Source organism: Protopterus annectens, chromosome 3.part1 (assembly GCF_019279795.1).
Source record: "Protopterus annectens isolate FY-2018-M chromosome 3.part1, PAN1.0, whole genome shotgun sequence".
Taxonomy (NCBI): Eukaryota; Metazoa; Chordata; order Ceratodontiformes; family Protopteridae; genus Protopterus; species Protopterus annectens.
In genome coordinates this window covers 1464947549-1464972526 of record NC_056732.1, presented here as the reverse complement: position 1 = coordinate 1464972526, position 24978 = coordinate 1464947549, and positions in this window count along the sequence as shown.

Genomic DNA, 24978 nt, shown 5'->3' with positions numbered 1-24978 from the left:
TAAACCAATTCAAGTGTAACTTAGAAAATTGGATGGGGAACAGGAAATTCATCCCTGGTTTGGCACCTATGTCTCTAATAGTCACAGACGGCCTGTAAATGGTTCATCTCCTAGGCCTCTGCTTACAGTTATCAAGGGTACCAGAACTTGCCAGAGACTTGTGATGCATGGCTAGGCTTAAAAAGGCCCTTGTGGTCATTAATCTAGCACACGCATATGAACCTATACACAATCTAGGTGTAGAATTAAAATACAGAGTCATACACTTCTGGGCTAAGGAAACCTTGACTCAACAAGTCAAGTAACACATATTTAATATAACCTTCCCATTTACAAAACAATTAACCAAATTAAAACATTTAGTATAATTGAATGTAGTGCATTCAAAGTGCAACTGTAAAAATGCAACTATAAAAACTCCTAAAACAAATAGTTACTTGTTACAGTAACAGGTTTTTTAAAAAGCATTGAATCACATAGTATGTAAATACATAAAATGCAGGCCATCAAATGTAATATAATAGAAATAAGTTGTTGTCTTTTGGCTTTTCCCGGTTAGGGGTCGCCACAGCGGAACTCCGTTCCACTAATGATTGGCGGGAGATTTTCATGGTGCTGAGTTGCCAGCTCGATGCCCAACCTTCAACAAAGGCACATCCATTCACGCATGTCTTTTGGAAAGCCACTCAACCTGCGGGGAGGACATGCAGACTCCACAGAGAAGGCACTCCCCGCACACTAGCTGATAATCGAACGGGAGAACCTCTTGCTGTGAGGCAACAATGCTACCGCTGCACCACCACGGCTTCAATATAATAGAAATAAGTAAAAAAGTAAAAAAGATGTGTTACACCAAAGTTTTAAATTGTGTTGAAACAAAACCACTGTGGTAAACTAGTAAAACACTGCCATCTACTGGTCAAGAAATAAAAGCATTATAGTTTTGCAGATCTAAGTTTAAGGACAGGGGCTAAAGAAATATAGTCATTCAAGCCTGGAAAGCTGTTGGCCTCCAAGCTCAACTACCAAAATAGTTCCCTGTACTCTATCGTTGTCTCCCAGGGACCACCTCGAGGGTCCTGTTCTATTTTTTCTATGACAAAAAAACAAAACAAAAACTGCATCTTTACAAAGTGTGGTATGTCTAAATAGTGTATAAATAGTGCATTATTAGTGTCTTGCTTACTAATGTCATAGAGATGTTCGTATAGTCGCCTCTTAAACTTCCTTGTGGTCTTCCCTATGTAGAAGGCTCCACAGGGTTTACAAATGGCGATATATATGACCCTCAAGGTGTCACAGTTGGAGAACGTGTTAGTTTCTAACTTTGTGTTCCTCGCCATTAAATACAAACTCTCTCCCTGTATAACATGTGAGCATTGGGAGCAAGCCCCATACATAAAAGTGCCTTTCTTCTGCCTACCCTGCTTTGGTTTTCTATATTCTAACATGTCCTTAATATTTTTCCCCTTCCTATAAGTAAATTTCAGGGGGTCCTTGAATAACAAGTCCAAATCAGAATAGTCCCCAAACTTCCTCCAGTTTCTAGAAATAATGTCTTTAACCAAATAAGTGTCAGTACTGAAATTCAAGATGAAATTACTACTCCAATTACCACTGATTTTCTATTTACTGTGGAAGAAGAAAGATCCAAATACTCAAATGTGAAAGGAAAGATTGACGAAAAGTGTAAATTTTTATTTAACAGGAAATGTAAGAAGCTTGATAGGGACATCAAAGAATATAGGGAAGAACGATGTTACCCTAAACCCAAAAACAATTTTAAGTGTCAGTACAGGAATCACGCTGACCATATGGGTGAAGATTTACAGGGAGAAGATTTGGACCACCGAGAATGGGGACACGGAGGGGGCTATAGTGATTATCCTTTTGGGGAAGCTATGGGGGGGTATGACTTGAATAACCCTTTGGATTTTCCCACACTGAGGAGATCCGAGAGGATAAAACAAAGAACACCAGTCAACTACTACCCCAGCAGGGGGGGATATTCAAACAGGAGGAGATACTAACCCCTATTAGTCCCACTCGTAGTTTGATACAAGACAACGGTACAGTAGTCGAGGGGTACAGGCACAAGTATCACAATTTTAGTATATACAATTATAGAAGCCTGGACATTGACTGCACATACTTTAGTTTGTTTAGTAAAGGTTTGAAGTTTGTACCTAGTAACAGAAGTCAAATTACGAATGTTCTGATTGACTTAAAATTGTTTTTGATAAAAAAGAACTTAGAATTATTACTGCACCACGAAAGGGGGGGGCATAAACTTGATTAAGAGAAAAAGTACTTACAATCCACCCCTTCACCCCCAGTTAAAAAACTTTGAAATGCAGGTAGAAAGGGAGCTTTGACAGGGTCTGAATAAGAAAAGAAGACAATATAATTTGAATAAGGACGTACACGCCCTCCTGGATTCTTTAAGGAACAACCACCAAGTCAGGGTTCTGAAACCCGACAAGGGGGGGGGGGGAATTGTCCTTATGGACAGTATTTATTCAGGCAAGATGTTGGATATGTTAAACAACACGGACAGATACTCTAGAGTTTCACGTAACGAAATCAATATAGCCCATAGGAAGATTGATTTTATTCTTAAAGAACTGGTTGATGAAGACATGATTTGTCAAGATACCTATCACTTTTTAATTATGGACAAACCAATAGTACCATCTATTTTTGGTATATCCAAGGTCCATAAGGATGTGGACAACCCACCACTCAGACCAATTGTGGCAACCACACGGTCTAAAACTTACCCTTTGGCTAAATTTTTGGACCTAAGGTTAAAAAAGGTCTGGTCTGAGCAGGCGGGCATTCTGAAGGCCTCTTGGGGTTTTTTGAGAAGTATCAACAATGACCTATATAGTGACAAACTCATCTTTGTTACTTTAGATATCCAGGATTTATTTAATGTCATTCCTCACAAGTTAGGGTTAGAATGGTTCGAAGAAGCTCTTAGAACCAAAGGAAGTTTTGATGAAAACAGTATCTTGGTGTTTATGGATTTAATGGATTTGGTACTAAGACACAATTTTCTGTATTTCGAGGGTGAGTTTTTTAGGCAGTCAAGTGGAATAGCCATGGGGGCCAGTGGGCCCCCATGTACGCGAACTTGGTATTGTCCATTTGGGAAGAGCAGTTTGTTTTTCATTCTGTATATTCTCAATATTGGAAATACTATTGACATTACTTGGATGATATTTGTATGTTTTGGATTGGACCTGAGGAGAAACTAATAGAATTTATCGAGTACGTCAATAGTACTACTGACTTCCTTAAATTTACCCATAGCTTTTCTAGGGAACACTTACAATATTTGGATGTGATGATTGAAAAGATACCTGAAGTCAGAAAATTTAAGTCCAACGTTTACAAAAAAGTGACTTTTTCAAACTTATACTTGTTTTACACTAGTGCTCACCCTCTCAAACAAAAGAAAGGAATTTTGAAAGGGCAATTCATTAGGAGTAGTAGGATGACATCTCTTGATAGGGACTTCGACTTAGAAAGTAAGAAACTGAAACATATGTTTTTGGAAAGAAATTACCCCCTTGCTTTAATAGAAGTATTGAATGAAGTAAAAAATGGGAGGGGGGAGATTTAGTCCCATCTTAGGGGTATTGGAACACACTGTAACCAACACAGAGAATACCCCTACCCCAGACACAAATTGGAGTAGTAATTTCATCTTGAATTTCAGTACTGACAGTTATTTGGTTAAAGACATTATTTCTAGAAATTGGGGGAAGTTTGGGGACTATTCTGACTTGGACTTGTTATTCAAGGACCCCCTGAAATTTACTTATAGGAAGGGGAAAATATTAGGGAAATGTTGGAATATGTAAAACCAAAGCAGGGTAGGCAGAAGAAAAGCACTTTTAATTGTTTTGTCAATGGGAAGGGAGGGTTATTTAAGGAGATTAGTAGCTTGGTTAGTATTCATTCTGATGAAGTCTAAGGACAAAAATGCAAGTTATTGTTCTGTGGTGCTAAATAAATCTTTTTGGTTCACTGACCTGAAGAGGCATTTTGTTTGCTGGTTTTGCAAGTGCTTTGGTTTGTTGTGATTTTGGAACTGTTTCCAAGCACTTTTTCCTTCTCAGTTGTGTTCACATATTTAATATAAATATTTTTAGTCTTGAACCTTTATTAATTATGCACAATGTAATACATTGAAGTAAAAGTTTAAAAAGTTTAAAACATTTTTAGTATGGAGATGTCTATTGATGCAAAAGTTATTAGGGATGTTGTAACTGATAACATGAAAGTACAGGGGAATAAGGAATTATTTAAAGTATTGGAAGGTAAATCTGGAGTATTTTTTAAGAAGGAACTTAAAAAACAACTTTCACAAAGGGATAGTTCCTTAATAGATATTTAACTAAGTAAGAAAGGAAGAGGTACTTATGCTTGTTGGACATTTAAGGCCTTTAAATATATAGTTAATGGGAAATTTATTTTATTCCATCTAGTAATAAAATTATATATGCAAAAGCAACATTTTATATGTAATAGTAAAGAGATAGTGAATACTGCACAATGTACTTTATACCAGGATTTTTATGTAGAAATGACAAGTAGAAAGTTAGGTAAATTAATTTTAGAACATCAGTATGACGTAAAGTGGAATGAGTCTAACAATGCCTTATATAAGTATATGTTCGAAAATCCTGGACATAAAAACATTCTCTTTTTTGATTTAAATGTTGCTTTCCCAGAGCACACAGACTGACGCTATGTGGTAGATTAGACTGCAAGCTGAGAGATACCTGGGTTTAAATAGTATATTAAGTTTAAAATGTTTTAGCAGGGTGAAAGTTAAGAAGGAAGAAAAGGGATTATTAGTTTTTACATGTTTTTGTTTTAGATTTAAATAAGGAATTATATTAAATTGCAATAATAGTTTTAAGAATTGTTGCTGTAATTAAGTGTAGTCAGCTGATTGAACAAGTTTAATGTGTTCTAAGTCGGTAAATAAAACTGTTAAAAATAAATGTTATTCTGAAGAAATCCTATGTAGTGGATGAAAGCACTAAATGAAATGAATGTATTTATTTAAGTGCAGTGTCCCTGGTATTTATTTTTGTTTTATTCCATCTCCCCCTTCACAGCTTCTCTAATGTCCAGACCACTGGTTGACTGTGGCAAATGCCAGGACTTTATCTGTTAGAAAAATGTGTATTTGAATATATGAGAAATGCTAGTTTAAAAGCAAAGTAGTATATAATGCATTTTATTCTATTAATCATATAACAGTAAGGATTAATTCATGTGTAAATGTAAGTAGTTTTGAAACTGCAGTGTGGCTTGAAGCAAAGCTGACCTTCGACCCTGGCAGAATGCTAGCTTAGCAAGTTTTAATATTTATGCTTTTCACAAGTGATTATCTTCTGGGTCAGGAAATTAAATGTGTGAAATAATGAAATCTTCTGCTCTTTCCTATTGGAATGATTTGGCCCTGCATATGTCTTATTGAGATAAGCACGCAGCTGGTAGGAAAGTGTAACAGAGAACAAAGAAGATTATTAAAAGACTGAATCTGCTATTGTATTCAAACTGATATGAAACATTGAAGAAGTAACTTTACAGAAAGACATTATGTCTGACCAGCTGGATAGCAAGGCCGTATTGTATCTAGAGGAAAAGTTTTTTTAAATATACAGCATCAACAGCTTTATGAATAGAAGACTGTAAGCTAAAGTGATGTAGATGCCCTGTGACATATCACGTCAGTAAGGTGGGCATAGCTTAAATGTTAAACCTATATAAAATTGTGTGCTTCCTGTTTCATGTCAGACAAAATTCTGTACTTGTACGTTTTTTGCCTCCTGGTGTACACTAGTAAACTTTTGAATCTGAACCTCCTGTGTATTGAATTCTTGATTTTATTTAACAGTTTGGTCCTTCGAGCTGGAAAATTCCCTCAGACAGCTTCAGATCAGAGTCTACCAGTGATCGAATACTGCGCAGGAGAAATTACCAAAACGGTTCTTCTTAGGTGAAAAGACCTCCGACTGAATTGTCGTTTAAAGAGGCTGGCCACTTTCTGATCTGTGGCCGAAGAGTGGACATTGGACAGTTCAATACCGGAGGCTCAGGTAGGAAGAATTTGCCTTTTTTCTGTTTTAGATCAGGGACTAGGTTACAGTATATTGTTGTCAAGATTTGTTTTGCAGGTCAGGGACAAAAGGAAGTACTGTATATTTGGTTGTAGATCAGGGTAACAGAATAAGGTAGGCAGTTATTCTAGATAAACTGTGAACAGGAACTGAGAACTTGATATCACGTGATAAAAAGGGTTACGTAACATTTTCTTTGACATGGGTAATCAGTGCACTAAAACATCGCGAGATCCGCCCCTAACTGAAGACACAAAATACATGCAATTACAATGTTCTGATAACGTTAGGTATTATACGAAATGGGTTAGTAAATATGAGTTTGATGGTAAACTAGATAAAACTTCAATAGTTAAACTCCTTAAACAGCTTAAATCTGATGCGGGAGGTCAGGCAAAAAAGCAACGCCAACTAGGCATTCCTCAAGCAAACAGGTGGATTGAGGAAGCAAATTGTAGAGAGCAGAAGCTGAAAAATTCAAAAACATTATTTCTAGACAAAGAGGATAATAACTTGGTAATAGTGACAGCTCCCCCTCCTCCTCCCTTGCCCCCTCCCTTACCCTTTTCAGGATATAAAGCGAGTGGACAGGCTGGTCTGCCTCTGCGTTATCCTGAAGTTTCACCAAGACCACAACCATTTGTTGGAGATCCTATTGAAACTAGGTCCCGAACACGTAAAACACATAGGGACACAGAATTATATCAAATAGAGAGAAACCTACAGGATGAGAGTGAGGAAGAAATATGCCCACTTATAGAAGTTCCAAATCCTCAGGCAGGACAGGAGGGGCAGAACCCAACACTCTTAGTATACAGACCATGGACACCGGAAGATATCCGGAAGGCTACTGAGGGAATCCCCCATCCGAAAGTTAATTTTACAAAATTTTTAGAAGATTTACAAGGTATGAGATTGAGTTACCACTTGAATGGGGAAGAAGTAGAAAAAGTAGTAAGACAAATTATAGGTCCAGATTGGCACATGATTTGTGGCACCTGGAATCCTCGTAATGCATAGCTTAAAACCCTCCCACATAGTGACGCAGAGTTAGACAACAGAGTGAAAGGTCTGAAAGACCGAATCTCTGAGAAATGGAAACCTAGAGCAGACTGGACTTGCATTAATCAATGCATACAACAGGAAAATGAGATGATAGATGGGTATTATGCTAGATTATTAGAATGTTTTAATAATCATAGCGGTATGTCAGTTCCTGAGAACCAAACGAATGATTCCCCATATGAACAACAATTAAAAAATGCATTTTTGAAAGGTTGCATTGCACCTATTAGTAGCTTCATTACGAAGCATATGATAGACCATCGAACAGGGAGGCTACAAGCCTTACTCGAATATGCTAGGCATGCTGAAAGACATTTTAATAGTAAAAAGAAAAAGAAGGCGCAAGTCTTCACTGCTGAAGACGGAGCTGAAGTATTTGTATTACAGTCAGGTAAAAAGGGTAAGAAGAATGCCCAGGGAAACAAACAGTCTGATAAATGATCAGAAGATTTTGAAGAGAGGAAAAAGAGAGGTGAGTGCTTCAAGTGCGGGAAAAAGGGACATCTAGCAAGGGATTGTAGGCAAAACAAAAAGGTAATTTCAGAAGATAAGGGAGATGAGGACTGACTATATGATAGTGAAGATACATCATGTGTAAGTCAGAAATCATCAAGAAAAGTTAATAAACAGAAAACAGACGTAAATGTGATAGAAGGAGTTGAGGAAGTGCAAGTAGATATGGAGGATGAAGAAAGTGAAATTTTGGACTTAGCATTATTGAGCTTAGAGTTCTACTTAGCAGATATAAAACCGGAAGTTACACTTCTGGTGGAGGGAAGGGAAGTCAAATTCCTATGTGACTCAGGAGCGTCACGGACTTTGATACACCCCTCCAAGTTACCAGAACATTCCGAGTCACCTGATTATATACTAGTAAAAGCCGCAAATGGACAGCTATACAGGGAACCACTTTCCCATGATATAGCAATAACTGATCCTGTTTCAGGTATGACCCAGAGAAGTAAAATAGTTGTTTCTGCAAAATGTCCAGTAAACCTATTGGGCAGGGACCTTATGCAGATATTTGGCATAGCAGTAGTTCCAACTGTACAAGGTATGGAGGCACAGAGACAAATGGATACCCTTGTATTGCGATCGGAGGGTGAAACTTTTTACTGGTACAGCCAGGGCCTAGTCACGACTGGTCCAGGGGCAGTAACCGAGGAACTGATGAACGTAGCCATCAGTAAAGCCCCCTCCCTCGACACTGATCAACAGCATTTGTTACACTGTACTCTATACTACTGTACTACACCAGGACCTGATAGAGAGTATGAGCAAGAATTGTTTAGAAATCGTGCAACTAGATTGGTTTTGCGTACTTTGTACTGGGATACTGAGGGGAACAGTGTAGTAAGCTGTTCATTACCTCAAGAATTCCTTGCATTATATAAATCAAATCGGTTACCACATGTCAGCTTGATAAAGAACAAAAGTGTAAAATGGGCAGACTTAGGAGAAAAAGTAACAAGATGGGAGAAACAGACTGATTTAGAACTGTCAGAACAAGGGATACAGAAACAGAAACTGAATTGGTTGACACAGACACATCCAGCTGTACACTTGCAATCTAGCGAGGACAGCTGATTAGCATTTTTATTAGAAGAAGAAGAAAAGGCCTTATATGAAATTCCAACAACTCTTTGGTCAACAGGCAAGTCAGATGTAGGACTTATTCGAACAGCAGGACCAGTTACAATTACCCCAAAGTAAGCTTTTAGACCATAGAAAAGACAATACCCTTTGAGAAAGGATGCAGAAATAGGAATTAAGCCTATAATAGCAGCATTACTCAAAGAGGGAGTACTGGTAGAATCTCCTGATTCACCATGTAATACACCCCTATTTCCTGTTAAAAAAGGAAACGGGGGAATGGCGGATGGTACAAGATTTACAAGCTGTAAATAATGCAGTAATACCTAGAGCATCTACGGTGCCAGACCCACATACTTTGTTAAATGATTTAGAACCACAACAGAAGTATTTTTCTGTGGTAGATATTAGCAATGCTTTCTTTTCAATACCTATACATCCTGATAGTCAATATTGGTTTGCATTTACATTTCAGGGTAAAAGGTATACGTATACTCGACTACCACAGGGATATTGTGAGAGCCCAACAATATTTGCACAAGAAATGGCTAGCAACCTGGCAAGGTTTACCCCACCGGGAGGTAGTCAAATTCTACTTTATGTAGATGACATCTTGCTAGCAGCCCCCACCCAGCAACAATGCTGGGAAGATACTGTGGCGTTATTGAAATTTTTAGCAACACAAGGACACAAAGTAAACAAAAATAAGTTACAACTTTGGAGAAAACAAGTTAGATACTTGGGATATGTAATATCCTATGAAGGTAGAATACTAGATGAGGAAAGAAAAACAGCAATTTTGCAAGCACCTAAACCAGTAACCAAGAAGGAAATGATGTCTTTCATGGGTACAACTAATTTCTGCTGGAGCTGGATACCAAATTATGCTTTGGAATCAGAAGACACCAATGGCAGCACAAGATATTTTACAATGGACAACCGAAGCAGAAACGTCTTTCTGCAGGTTGAAGCAGTTGATAGCTTCTTCATTAGTTTTAGGACTTCCAAATTATCACAAATGTTTTTTTCAGACCGTAGATTGCAAACAAGGATATATGATGTCAGTATTGACGCAACAACATGGGGACAAGCAATGCCCCATAGCCTACTATTCATCACAGTTAGACCCAGTAGCGCGATCTTTGCCTCACTGTGTACAAGCAGTAGTTGCAGCCGCAATGGCAGTACAGGCTTCAATCTCAGTGGTGTTATTCCACCCTCTCACATTGAAAGTGCCTCATGCAGTTGCAATAATTTTACTGCAAGAAAAAGTGGCATACCTTTCTCCTGCTAGACATCTTTCATGTATGACTATACTGCTGAGCCAACCTCATATGACAATTGAATGATGTACGACATTAAATCCATCAACATTACTCCCAACTCCTGCGGATGGCACACCACACAGCTGCCTGCAGGAAATTGAACAGTTAGCTTTACCTAGACAAGATCTCTCAGATATGCCCTTGGGTAATGCCGAGGTGACATATTAAGTGGACAGCTCATGCAGAAGGGGTCCTACAGGGAAGAATATGGTGGGGTATGCAGTAGTTACAGACACTGAAATTCTAGAAGCCCAATCCTTACCACATAACTTATCTGCACAAGCAGCAGAATTGATAGCTTTGAGGAGGGCATGTACTTTAGCGAAAAACAAGTGTGTAAACATATATACTGATAGTCAGTATGCTTTTTCTACAGTACATGTATTTGCACAACAATGGAAAAATAGAGGAATGATAACATCTAGTGGAAAACCTATTAATCATGCGCAATTTATTTTGGAATTATTAGAATCTATTCAGTTACCTACCAAGGTAGCTATTTGTAAATGTGTAGCTCATACAAAACAGCAGGATAAGATTTCAAAAGGCAATGCACGAGCTGATGCAGCTGCGAAGCAAGCAGCCTCAGACTCAGAAACTTTACTTTTGAATGAGGAATTACAACCCTCTGAGATTTTAGATTCAGACATGTTAAAAACAATGCAGATGCTTACTACAAAAGCAGAAAAACAAAAATGGATAAAACGAGGTGCAATTCTTGAGAATGGACTGTACATTTTCAAAGAAAGAAAACCAATATTACCGTCTAATTTATTTAGATATGCAGCTTTGTTGAGCCATGGGCAGTGCCATGTCTCAACAGGGGGGATGGTACAGTTAGTAAATCGAATATTCCAAACATATGGATACACAAACTACACAAAAAAAATTTTGTGCAGCTTGTCATACTTGTAACAAGCATCATGCACAAGGGGCATTTAAAACCAAGCAAGGAAGTTTTCCTATACCACTGTATCCATTCCATACTATTTGTATGGATTTCATAGAATTGAATAAATGTGAAGGGAAAAAGTTTTTAGTTATTGTAGACATGTTTTCCAAATGGGTAGAAGCTTTTCCAACCAAAAACCCGGATGCAGCAACAGTGGCGAAAGCCCTGATAAAAGAAGTAATCCCTAGATTTGGCATTCCAGAGGGGATTTATAGTGACAATGGCACACATTTCGTAAACCAGACAATCCACCAACTTGGGAGATTTTTTGGTATCTCCTTAAAGAAACATTGTGCTTACCACCCACAGTCAGCAGGACTGGTGGAAAGGTACAATGGTACCCTCAAAAGTAAGCTTAGGAAGCTAGTTGAGGAGACCCAAAAGAATTGGATACACTGTCAGCCTTTAGCACTGCTGAGTATGAGAATGGTTCCAAATGTAAAGGGTTTGACTCCCTTTGAAATGGTTTTTGGGAGAGCATATTATGTGCCTCAGTGAAAAGCTCTCATGCCTGCAGAGCAAGAGGCTGACAGTTCATTAGCTAGTTATATGAGAAAACTGTTAACAAATAAATCTGTTTTGCAGTTTAACTCTTTTTCAGATAAGGAACAGACCAGACCGGTGGAAGCAGTCTTGGCCCTGGGGACATACCTTTGGCTGAAAGTGATGAAAAGGAAGAATTGGGCGAGTCCAAAGTGGGAGATACCGTACCAGGTTCTGTTGGCAACGCCTACTGCAGTTAGAGTGGCCGAGAGGACGTCCTGGGTTCATTTGACACATTGTAAACTGGTAAAGAACTTTCAACTTGATAAAAACTTTGTGACTGATACACAACCAGACCGAGATGGCCAAAGACAAAGCTTAATAGAAATTTAGATCAACCCCAGAGATGTTGCATAATCATTTTGTTGAGTGTACATTTATTGACTGTAATTGTGACAATTTTCCTCTTGTTGTGGTTTATCCTACACACAATCACACAAGTGAAAGTGGGAAGGCGTGATGAAACGTCTATAGACTGGCATCCAAATTTTAACACATACCTAGCCATGAAACGTGTATATGCAGAGACTATGAACATTTCAAATTGCTGGGTTTGTACAGCTATACCAACAGCTTATGGAGGACTGATAATGTCCGCTGTCCCTTTGGGGATAAATGAGACTTGGGAGAATTTACTTTTCGATACAGGAACTGTGAGATCACAGGACAAAATAGCTTTATTTTTACCTGTCACACAAAAAGGAGTTGTATGTTTTATAAAATGATACCCTCCAGGTGGGCTGGAGCAATTGTAATATAACCATATCTTACTGATGTTATATTAAGAATGGTAATGGCAATACTTTTTGCAATACTAATTATGACTCGTATTTGAACTCATTGAAAACAACTATGAATGACATTCGCAAAAATCCAGTTTTGTTTAAACAATTGTCAGTTATAGATCAGAAAATGTTTCATGCGGGGCTGATGCGTATTAGTACTAAAGTAGAAAACTGTTATTTTATCTGTGGGGAAAAAGGCATATAAATGGTTACCTGAGAATTGGTCCGGCAGTTGTTTTTTGGGTTATTTGGTTCCGGCAATAAGACATACTGCAGAATTACCTTTGGGTAAGATACGAAACATGAGAGAAGCAGCTTGAAAACCTGAAGGTCCAATTGAAAAACCTGTGAATCCAGTCAGAAAGATCTAAGCTGGCTGGAAAGAACATAATGCCGTGAAAGATAAAAGCAAATTGACTCATATGGACTTGAGTGACAGTGTTATATCCTGGGCAGGAATATTCCCAGCCTATGGAGCAGTCAAATTGATCTGGGAGCTGAGGAAGTTGTCAAAACTTCTCGAAGTAATGAGTAATGCAACTTTTTCTGCCCTAGAACTGGTGACTGATGAACTGAATGCAATGAGAACTGTTGTGCTACAAAATCAAATGGCTCTTGACTTCACCCTAGCGGCGAGAGGTGGTACGTGCGTGCTTATCAAAGAAGAATGCTGTGCGTACATACCAGATAATAGGCATGAAATTAATAATCACCTAGAGGTAATTCAGCAAGTATCAGCCATGACTGAACCAGGCCCAAATCTACTGACGGACTTTTTCCAGAATCTATTTGGGGGGGTGGGGTTCCATCCTAATGAATATTCTGATTGCCATTTGTGTGGGCATACTCCTAATAGGAGCATGTGTTTGCTGTGGAATTCCCTGCATGAAAAGATTAATCAAAGATTTTATTGATGTATCTGTTACTGAAACTTTGTACCAAGATATTGAAATTGAAAAATTGATCTCAGATGACATTTTTTCTGAAGTATAGATTGAATGACTCACCTAGCTGAAAATCCTAAGTGGAAAAGGTTAGGAGATGAAATTACACTATGCATACTTCAAAATAGAATAAAAAGTATTAATGGGGGGGAAATGTTAGAAAAATGTGTATTTGAATATATGAGAAATGCTAGTTTAAAAGCAAAGTAGTATATAATGCATTTTATTCTATTAATCATATAACAGTAAGGATTAATTCATGTGTAAATGTAAGTAGTTTTGAAACTGCATTGTGGCTTGAAGCAAAGCTAACCCTCGACCCTGGTAGAATGCTAGCTTAGCAAGTTTTAATGTTTATGCTTTTCACAAGTGATTATCTGCTGGGTCAGGAAATTAAATGTGTGAAATAATGAAATCTTCTGCTCTTTCCTGTTGGAATGATTTGGCCTTGTATATGTGTTATTGAGATAAGCACGCAGCTGGTAGGAAAGTGTAACAGAGAACAAAGAAGATTATTAAAAGACTGAATCTGCTATTGTATTCGAACTGATATGAAACCTTGAAGAAGCAACTTTACAGAAAGACATTATGTCTGACCAGCTGGATAGCAAGGCCGTATTGTATCTAGAGGAAAAGTTTATTTTAAATATACAGCATCAACAGCTTTATGAATAGAAGACTGTAAGCTAAAGTGATGTAGATGCCCTGTGACATATCACGTCAGTAAGGTGGGCATAGCTTAAATGTTAAACCTATATAAAATTGTGTGCTTCCTGTTTCATGTCAGACAAAATTCTGTACTTGTACGTTTTTTGCCTCCTGGTGTACACTAGTAAACTTTTGAATCTGAACCTCCTGTGTATTGAATTCTTGATTTTATTTAACATTATCCTTCTAAGTCACATAGATGGCCTCATCTGGGTAATTATTATGTGAATTGTTTTATCATACTATGTCCTTCTCCTGCAATGTGCATTGTGATGTTCCCCTTTAGTGGGAGCCCCTCAGTTTGGTCAGATAAGATTATGAGCTCCTCAGTTTGGTCAGAGAGGATGAAGTTAGCTTGTGGGCTGGTGTTTTGTTTTCTTTGGATGGAAAATTATTGAACTACTGTGACTTGTAATGTGCCAGGTATTTAATTCAAATGCATTAGAAGAAGTCTGCTTACTTTTAATATTTTCGCTGCTTACTACTGATATTTTGGTGTGTATCCATCCCATATTCAGAAAGTTTACATTTCATTATTTGAACAAATGTGGCTTTGTCAGGGGTTCATAAGTGATTACTAGGCTAACAACTCCAAGGGTCTTTTTAAGCCTAACCATGATTTCCAAGGTAAGCATCAAACCCTGTACCCTGTTTCTGTGAGACAAACACCTTAACCATTATGCCAACCTCCCTACAACTATTAGCCTGAAGACTATTACAAGCAAAGCCAATAAACAAAGGTCAGAATCAGGCCATGTACCTCATATCTGTAAGGTAAAGACCTTAACCATTATATTAATCCTACCCAACTTGTCACCATAGTTCTTTCCTTGTGGTACTAGTGGGTGAATTTAACTATGATTTGCCCATTACCCACTCTACCCATTGATATTTCTCTTCTTTAAGATCACTAACAGATGAAGTGATTTTACTTAGGTTTATGGAAAACTCTTTAAAGTCTAATTACTGGAAGTAGAACGTGGTTCCCCAAACTGTTCTCTCCCATTTCAGGTCATTTTGCTTTCTGGTTCCAGGAGAAATCAGTGTTAACTTATATGAGTTTCCAGATGACTGGTGAATGCATTGTAAGGGTCAGTAGAACAGGCATAAGGTCATGTTTGATAATGATATGACTATCTACATCAGAGTATTATCAGAGTATTGTTGGAGTATGTTTTGCCACCTGATGGATCTTAAATCTAAAGTACTCCATTTAGACCAGTTGGAACTACAGGAGGTGAATAGGTTACAATTTGAATATATAATTCAATCCAGGACACTCAGGCTTTTAGACAATAGATGTACTGGGTACAGGACAGTGCTATGGGTGTTTATTCTCTTCTGACCTGGAGCACAGGAGTGGCTCACTATTGGTATGAGGGTTAGATTCATAGATTCTCTAAGGCCATTGAAATTTATGACCATTCACACCTTGACAGTACTCTCCCTTGTGTTGTATAGCCTTTCTCCAGGAGGGGCATACCAGTCAGTCCTGGAGTAAATTTGTGGCTACCCATCACAAGTTTTCAGAGAGAACTAGGGTGCATTAACCTGCAAAATTCCATGAAGTCTGTGAGTATTATTTTAGAAAGAAGTATGTTTCTCAGGATGTAGTTTGCACTCCTGTTTTCTTCCACTTTTGTCTTATTGTGGTATGATGATTGTGGAACTACTATGGCAGAAAGTGCAGATTCCCCTTAATTACATGCAAAGAAGTAGAAACTGTGTTAATGTCAATCCCAGTAGTTAAGTTTCCAAATTAGTGATGAGCTATCATTTGAATGTATAAGTGGGATTTCCTCTTTATTGATGCACATCTTGTGATGGCAATGAACTGCCTATGCAAAAGAGGGGAAGATAAACCAAGATTGATAACTGTGGGGTTTTATATTTTGTGTATAAAAAGGGGTGATAGCAGTGTCCTGTGCAACTGAAGAAACATATTTTCTGAATGTTTTTCTTCTTCTTGTATAAACATTGACAGTGGCATCTCTGTTGGAATTTTGATAGGCATTTGACATTATTTTCATCTCCATATTGTGGTTATTAATGCATTGTCACGGTTTCCCAGTTCAAGCAATGGGTTATTTTTTTGAACCCTGTATGCTGGGTATTTACTTAGGGTTAGGATGAATGGTTAGATAGCTTACCTTGTCTCCGAATGGTCAGAGTTGAAAACAGGCTTCCCTAGCCAGTCCTCTTCTCATTACAGTACTTCAGTTATACTAGATTTTTCTCCTTGGCTTTCCATATTTGTGGTATTAATTATCCTTTCATGTTTCTATACATGGATGATGCAACTGTGTTGTCAAATTCTATAGCAGAGATGTCTGTTTTGAGCTTAGTATTAATTCCATCAAATCTACCAAGTGGGGGTGGCCCTTTATAGCATGTCACTTTTCACAAAATCGATAAATGTCTTAGGAATAGAATATGGACATGCAAATTATACCATGTTCATTTGGGATATATGGTCCTTACCAAGGGGGGGGGGGGGATTTATTGGCATATTGGAGGAAACCTGGCATGTTAGTTTAATGTGAGGATGTCATGTCAAAAAAGGTTTTACTGGTCAAGAGATATCTTCTGCCACTTTTGTAATGTGTGACTAAGGTGATTTTACTACCCGCTGTAAAAGACACAATGGTGACCTCATTGGTGTTCAGGATCCTCTGGCAGAAGCATCTGAACTATATTGCCAGTAATGCTGTTTGCCTGCCTGTTTCATGGTGTGTGTGTGTGTGTGTGTGTGTGTGTGTGTGTGTGTGGGGGGTGAGGTGGAGTGGGGGTGATTCACCCAATTACATTTTTTCTTATTTATCATGTTTTCCTCTTTACAGATGTACAGCCCAGCCGGAACTTTTTGAGTCTGTTGCTGGTTTTATATATTTCCAGGAGGGAATATTGGAGTAATATTTCCAATAGAATATAAAAAGGGATATACAATGCATTATGGCTGAATAGGATTTTTATCATTTTTTGCCACTATGATTTAGATTTACATAAACGAAGGCCCTCATGGTCAGTGCTGTATTCTACTTTGCAAGAAAAGGGGTAGTGATTTCCCTTGGAAGGTCTACAGTAGAATGTCTCATTATTATTAAGGAGAATCTTTTTAATACCTGTATGTTGATGTATGTGCAGGATTTCTTGTGGCTGCTATCATATGGGAAATTGTACGTAACAAAAATATCTTTCATAGCAGATTTGTAATTTTCTATTGAACTTGCCAAGAAGAGGCAGTAGAACTTTCTTTTATGGATGCAATGGATGCTAGAAGATTGCAAAGTAATTTTGTAGATTTAAGGTCTCTTTGCTTTTCCCAAACTAGATATGTGAGTCTTATTATATGAAAATTTAAATTTTTGTGGGAAACAGTTTCATGCAGAGCCAGATCATGGTGAAATGGGACCCTAGGTAGGGTAATGGACTAGATGCCCCCTCCCCCACACAGCCATTCCAGTGTTCCGTTACTTGATTCTCTCTCCCCAATTACCATAAGTACTGTTCAAACCTATAAGTGTGAATACCGATTTCTTTTCTTTACTTTTACTATGATTACATAGATTTTGATTTGAATTTTAAACTTTTATGGCACAAACACTAAAGGTCATTTGCTAAACAAAACAAAATAGCCACATATTGAAAACATATTTAGCCTGAGCAATAGTAAACACCTCGTCCCTTAAAACTTACATTCATTCAAAAAATGCATTGAGACTTATATTCATGGAAAAAGTCATATGGGCCATTGGCAGATAAAGGGTACATTGTTCCATGGGCTGTTTTCAGACTACAAGCCCCATGCACACATTTTTAGGACTATGCATAAATGTATGTGTTCTTTGATTCACCTTCCCGATTATTTTAAATTACATTTCTTGTATAATGCTGCAATACTGAGTGTGTTTTAAATGATTAGTTTTGAACATTTTTGCTAGCAAACAGTAAAACAAAATGTATGATGCAATACTGACAAAAGTAACCATATCAGTGCACTTCAGCCATTAAAGGCAACTCAGACTGCTGCCATTACAATACAACAATATCTGTACTCAACAATTATAGCCATTAAATTGATACTGTACCCATCAGATGTCTGATTATGATAAAAGTGGTCAAAGCATTTCAATTTACTTTACAAAAGTGGACACTAGTCCTGCAAAGACAGACAAATGACTTTTTGAAGTTATCAGTTCAGCGGGGTCAGTATTTTTTTCTACAGACATCCCCCAAACCCAGCAATTATAGTTACATTGTTGCCTGTGTCCTTCTCAGGTGAATGTGTGAATGTGTCAAAAAATACATAAATAACAATAACCAAAGTCACATATTTCAGATTTGTTTTACAAAAACAAACAGTTACCAAAGTATTTCTATTTAATGCACACACACATACACACGTGGATACCAGTCCAGCAAAGCCAGATTAAAGACTATCTAAATATGATTCCCCTTACAGCAGTTATAGTCACTTTGTTGACTATGTGCACCCCTTATTGTTATGAAGAAATAAATCACATACACTTTATTGGTAGCTTTGGATGAACTACATGATATTGTACAAAGGTCACTAGTGCCATATCATAAGATCCAATCAGATGTAGCACAGTTTAAACAGAAGAGGATTTATAACAGTATAAGTATTAACCACCTGATAGCATATGGTAAGTCAATAGGCATAGTATCTGCAGAAATCATAATCAAGTGATGCATATGCTAAGTCAATAGGCGCAATCTCTGCAGAAATCAAAGTCATGTGAATAATTCCACAGTAAAGGGAACTATTACTAATGCAGAGATTGCTGCTGGCAAACAACTTCCCATTCAGTGTCTACAGCTTTTGAAGAATATGTTGTCTATGTTACATTAAAACATTTGTGTGGTGATGATATTGCCATAATATTCTTGAAATAGATCAGATATGCAATAGAAAATGGCTGGCAAATAATCCAGGAGACAATTAAGGAGCCCACCTCAAATTTCCAATTGTTCCAAAGCACTGTCTGGTTAAGTGATTTGCTCTGAATCGCACAGTAGGTAAATACAGATAAAAAGATTCAAACCCTGCACCCTTGCTACAGGAAGCATCTCATCAAGAAGTCAGAGTTTTACTCCTCTGCACTAACTGCCAGTGTTTAATTAAATGCAGAAATCCTTTACAATTTAATCTTGTAGGCATGACTATATCACAGTAATATGCAACAATGACTACATAACATCTACTGAAGTTCGAACTGTTCTGATCATCACCCCAAATAATGCTTACTATATGACCTCATAAACTTCAACCCCTTTGCAGTTGCTGGAGACTGAAAGGAAGGTACTGCAAAAATGCATTACTAAAATGCAACATGGTTACACAATATTACACAATCCAGGCCTATCAATGAAATAATTCATTCTTTAGTGCAATGAATAAAAAAGAATTACAGACAATATAAATGCTGCAGCTTTTTTTCAACAACCAACAAGCAATACAAAAAATCAGAAACAAATACTGCATGCAACATGCTGTTTTTTTGTGGTGGTGGGGGGGGTTACATGCTTGCAGCATACCTACATGTCATGTTTGACCTCCCTATGTCTTCACTGTCATAAGGAATAGCTATCCCTTTTGTCATCACTCAGTACAGTTTTGACCTACTTGAATGGCTATTAATGTTGTATTTTTGCAGCATTCACTTTCAGAGTTAACAGATCCGGATCGTGGACTAATACAGAGTAATGAATCATGCCACCACCAGTCACACCAGTATCCCATTAATTGGCTGTCTTTCCCCAGTTACCATAAACACTATTTAAACTTATCAGTGTGCATAGCGTTTTCTTCATTACGTTTACAATTATCACAGATATTTGGATTTCCTCTAAAATGTTTATTTTAAATTTTACAGAAAAAAACACTGACAGTCATTTTCTAAACAAAGCAAAAAAGTCCCACTTTGAAAATAAGATAAATATAACAAAAGAGAAATAGTAAACTTCTCTTCCCCTTGAAACTGACATTTAGTGAAAATGAAACTGGCAACTCATTAAAGTATAAGAGTCATGCTGGGATTCACACTCAGATAGCTTATACTGAAGGACTGATTACCATCTATTTGAAGAGGGTGCAGCAATTCAAAAGACGATTGTATAACACAACCACTCAGCACTGTAAAACACCTGAGACAGCCCATGGGCCGCAAGCATCACTTTTTAGGAGCAGCCTAGGAGTATTGCCTTGTTAAGTAACCTGGCAATGTCACACAGAAGACAAACTAAGGCTGAGGGAATCAAACCATGTACTACTGGAAGCAGTTCTTTCATTTCTCATAGCTTTACTCATCTGCACTAAGTGTAAGAAGTACTGTTGTTTAGAGGTTCATAGATTAGTAGTAGGCTAACTGCCCTTGTGACTCTAGCCAATTACCCCATGTTAGAATTGTGCCCTGTAGCTTGTGTTTGTAAGGTAAACACCTTAACTATTTTGCCAGCTTCATGTAGCCCAGATACACTGCATTTTACACGTGTGTGTCTACAAAAAAACAAGCTAAATTAAAAATGTATTTATGGTTAGTTAAAATATTTACATTAAATTCATAGAGTTCATGCTGTCCAATTTATTCACAGTTAAATAATGAACACACTGCCAAAATTTAGGAAACCAAGGATCACATCCAAAGAACATGGCTCATTTGATAATGCTCCTGGTACAATCAATTTCCTTCCTTTATACCATAACTACTCTGGTTCATAGCGTCTAGTTATTAGGCTTAAAGTCAAAGGGACCAGTGAGGCTCCTAACCCAAATTTCCAGTTGCCCCAAAGCACTGTCTGGTTAAGTGACATATTCAAGAATAGGGCACAAATATGAAGCAAAATCAGACATGTTCTACAAAACAAGAGGGAAAAGACAGACTGCTCTAAATTATTTAAAAAGTTGTCAGAACAACTGATACTAATTACATCAGCATAAATGAGATGGAACCACAAACTGTGAAACTGTAATGATTGATACTGACTGTTACCCTCAGTGATTTGCTTAACAAAAAGTAAGAAAAAAGCATAGCAGAAATGGATGTCTGGTAGCTGGTATGGAGGAGTAAGGCTTTTGGCTCCTTTACCTAAGGTACAGGGTTTTGTGTGTAAGCAAGTCACTTTATCAAACAGCCAACTCTAACCGGGATATCACACACATACACACCAGCTCAAGTTCCACTGCAGCTTGTCTTTCATCCTAGTAACTTGACTTAATGCTGCTGAATAAAAAAAAAAAAAAAAAAAAAAAAGATCCTGCTCAAGTCTTCTACAGTGCTGCTCAAGATACGTTTCTCTGTGGCCTGTCTTTGCCCATATTCCAATCAAGTTCTTCTCCTGCAGCTTCTGCCAAAAAAAAAAAAAATTCCACTCATTAAGTATGCTGTCTCCTCCATTCTCTTAATAAGAAGACCTGCTCTTGCACCAGTTGTTCCTGGAAAGGCATTTGCTGTGAGTGTGTGGGTGCCTCCTCCATACAAGTAGATCTTAACTCACCACCTTTAGTATTAGTTCACTGTTCATTCGGGCACTTAATAGGAAAAAAGTTTTTTTCTTAATGTTGTAAGTCCCTTAGTGTTGAATTTGGCCCGGGTATCATGAATGGGCAGTTGGTGTTATGTTTTCTATAATTGGGATCGCATTGTCACTCCCTTTGTGCTTATACCCCATATAACACACATTTTCACTTATGGGATGCACTAAAAGATGGTTTTATAAAAAGTTCATAGTGTGTAACGCTAAAATGGGGGGGTGAGTGGGAGTTGTAACTGGAAGATGTTTGGAGACCTGAATGCTAACATAAGGAATTTGATGACAGTGTAGGCTGGTATATTCTGGGACATTGTTCTTTAGTGATTTAGTATTTTTATTTAACAGAAGCAGGTCATTGCCTCTTCTCTTTTTTGATAAATGCCTTGGAATTATTGATTTTTGTTTTATTTTATTCATTTGTTAACCAGGTAAGCCCTCAGCTCAGAGTCATAATCTACTGTAGTAGCTGCCAAACATACTATTTTGCATCTACCTGGGCTATCAACAATTCAAGCAAATGGGACTTTAGTGTAACATCTTGTCTGAAGGACAACACTTCAGGATTATAGCACCCCCTTTTACTGCATTGCAATATTACCAGTGAAACAAAAATCCAAGCATCTAGTATGGGACTATAACCCATAACGTCCTGATGTCGCTTGCATCAAAGATGCAAGTAGATACAAAAATAAAATAAAATAAAGAATAAACAAGTAAATAACTACAAACATTTACAAAATTAAAATAATGAACAAATATGTTAGGAAAATAGCCTGTGTTTGATCAATTGCATATAAGATGTGACAAAGGGCCTAATTTTGCTAATTGTGCAAAATGTGAGAAACAACTTTGCAGTTGAAAAGAGCAGAGGTCTTCGAACAAGGTCATGAAATTGATTTAATGTCTGGCCATAGTGGCTGGGATTCATAGACAAAGAAAGACCCTGAGATGTTTAGCTGATGCTCCTCTGCAGCTATAAAACAAAAGGAAGGTCTGGTAAGCATGCATTTACAGTGCTGTATATAGAACAAGATGGTAGTACAGCACCCAAAATACAAATACTTGCAGTAAATCTATGGATCAAGCTCCTGAAACTGTGCCTCACACTGTTGGAGCAGCTCAGGGTTGCTGCCATCTCAGTCATCAGATCAAAGATGGCACTGCTTCCCCAATATGGGTGACATTAGTGGCATCACGTAATACCTGGCTCAGTTAGTAACAGGTGATATCCATTGGAGAAAGGCACTAAAGTCGGCATTGTCTCCATATTCTTTAAAAAAACATTTTTCATCCTAACTTGTTAGACAAAATATTAACCTGGGACTCCTTCACATCCAGCTTACTATTAACGAACCCCCTTATCACGTCATAGCTAATTATAAGACTCCCTCTATGTGTGCCTCAGCCCATACCTCCTACCTAACTAGTAGGAGTCCCTTATAATTAAACCAAGTGCCATTCTTCTGGGAGACTTCAACTGCCACACAGCAAACTGAGACACTTATACATCCTCAAAAGTATGCCCAGGAATGTCTGAACTTCATCAGTGCAAACTCTCTGGACCAGTTAGTCCACAACCCAACCAGGACTGTAAAAATCCTGGATTTAGTCCTTATCAATATAGGCAGCTTTGCTCCTCACCAATTATAATTTCTTCCCTGGTCAAATCAGACCACAAATCAGTCACATTCACCATAAGACTGAAGCCTGAAGCAACTTCCAATACTTTGATATTCGGAGATTATGCAAAGGAAAATCTATTACAACTTGCGAGATGACTGCACTAAATTCCAAAGCAACTTCCTTCTTGACAACCCTGCTGCTAATGCAGAATTCTCAACTGCCATATTCAACGTACACAGCTGCACACATGCATCTGTCTCTCATAGAAATAAATGCATTGACAAATTTAAAAATAATCCCTTATAGTGGAACCCTAATGTAAGCATGCTTATAATAAAAGAAAAACAAAGACTAATTGAATGCAAAAATACATTTAACTATCAAGATGCAGAAAATGATGTTGCTAAACTAAACAAGGAAATCTGGACCCTAGTCAACTCAACCAAAGCCAGACATGAGGTAAAAATAGCCACCCAGGCAAAGGATAACCAGTAAGCCTTCTTTAACTATGTTAGAAACCTCAGAAACAATATCCAGCTCTATGCAGAGCTAACTGTAAGTGATATCACATACATGAATGCAGAGGACTTAGCCAATCTACTATCAGGTAACTTCAGCTCAAACCTCTCCCTCTCTCCACTCTAATACTGTCAGATCACATACCCGCATCTATAGTCTTCACAAATCTCCTAAAAACAAGTCCTCAGTGTACTGTCTAAGGCAAAGAACACTACTATGAGCAAGACAACAAACCAGGCCGCCTGTTTTGTCAGCCTGAAACATGACTTCTTAGACTACCTACAGAGGGTATTCAATATCAGCCTCAAAGCATGCTTTATGCTGGATGAATGGAGGCCAGCAAGAGGCATTCCTCTCCACAAAAGTCAGGCTTCAACTGACCTGGGTAATTATAGACCCTGATGTCTGACCAGCCTAATCTTTAAGGCTATGGAAAGGATCATTATGGAATTAATAAATAATGATGTATATGTAACCTATGGAAATTTAACCCAGCCAGTTTGGATTCATCAAGGACAGATCCTGTCTACTTAACTTGGTTAAATTCTTTGAAAAAGCCACTTTAGCAATGGATGAGAGCAACAGTACACATAGCATATCTAGACCTTGCAGAGGCATTCAACACCATCCCACACTCCGGTATGAGGTATTCTTGATAAATACTCTAAATAAATACTAAATATATGTCCATGTATAACTCATTGGGTAGCAAATTGTCTCACAAACAGCACCCAGGAAATAAAGGTGGGCAGTTCTATTTTCTCCAAAAGACCTGTCAGTAATGATGTCCCCCATGGTTTATTCCTTTGGTCATTCCTTTTTTTGCATTTGCTTCTTTGAGGTCAAAGCTAATGTTAAGGGTTTGCAGCCAAGCAAGTCTGATGATGACTGGAAACTTGTTCTATCTTCAACTCTGCATAGATCTGGGACCCTATGTTAACAACAATCTGTCCTTTAATCTCTACATATCCACTACTGTCAGGAAGTCATTTTTCATCACACAACTTATAGTTTCATAGTTTCTTGCTTTGCTATTAATTCTAAAGGACCTTCAGAGGCCTACCCATGCATTTTCATAAAGATTTTTGGACCTTGCAATTTAAATATGAATAACCTATATCACACAGAGCATTTACATGTCACCACTTTCCATAAGGGACAAGGGTACTACTCCAGGGGTGAATTAGAGGATTCCCATCTGTTCGTCAAGACTACATTAGAATA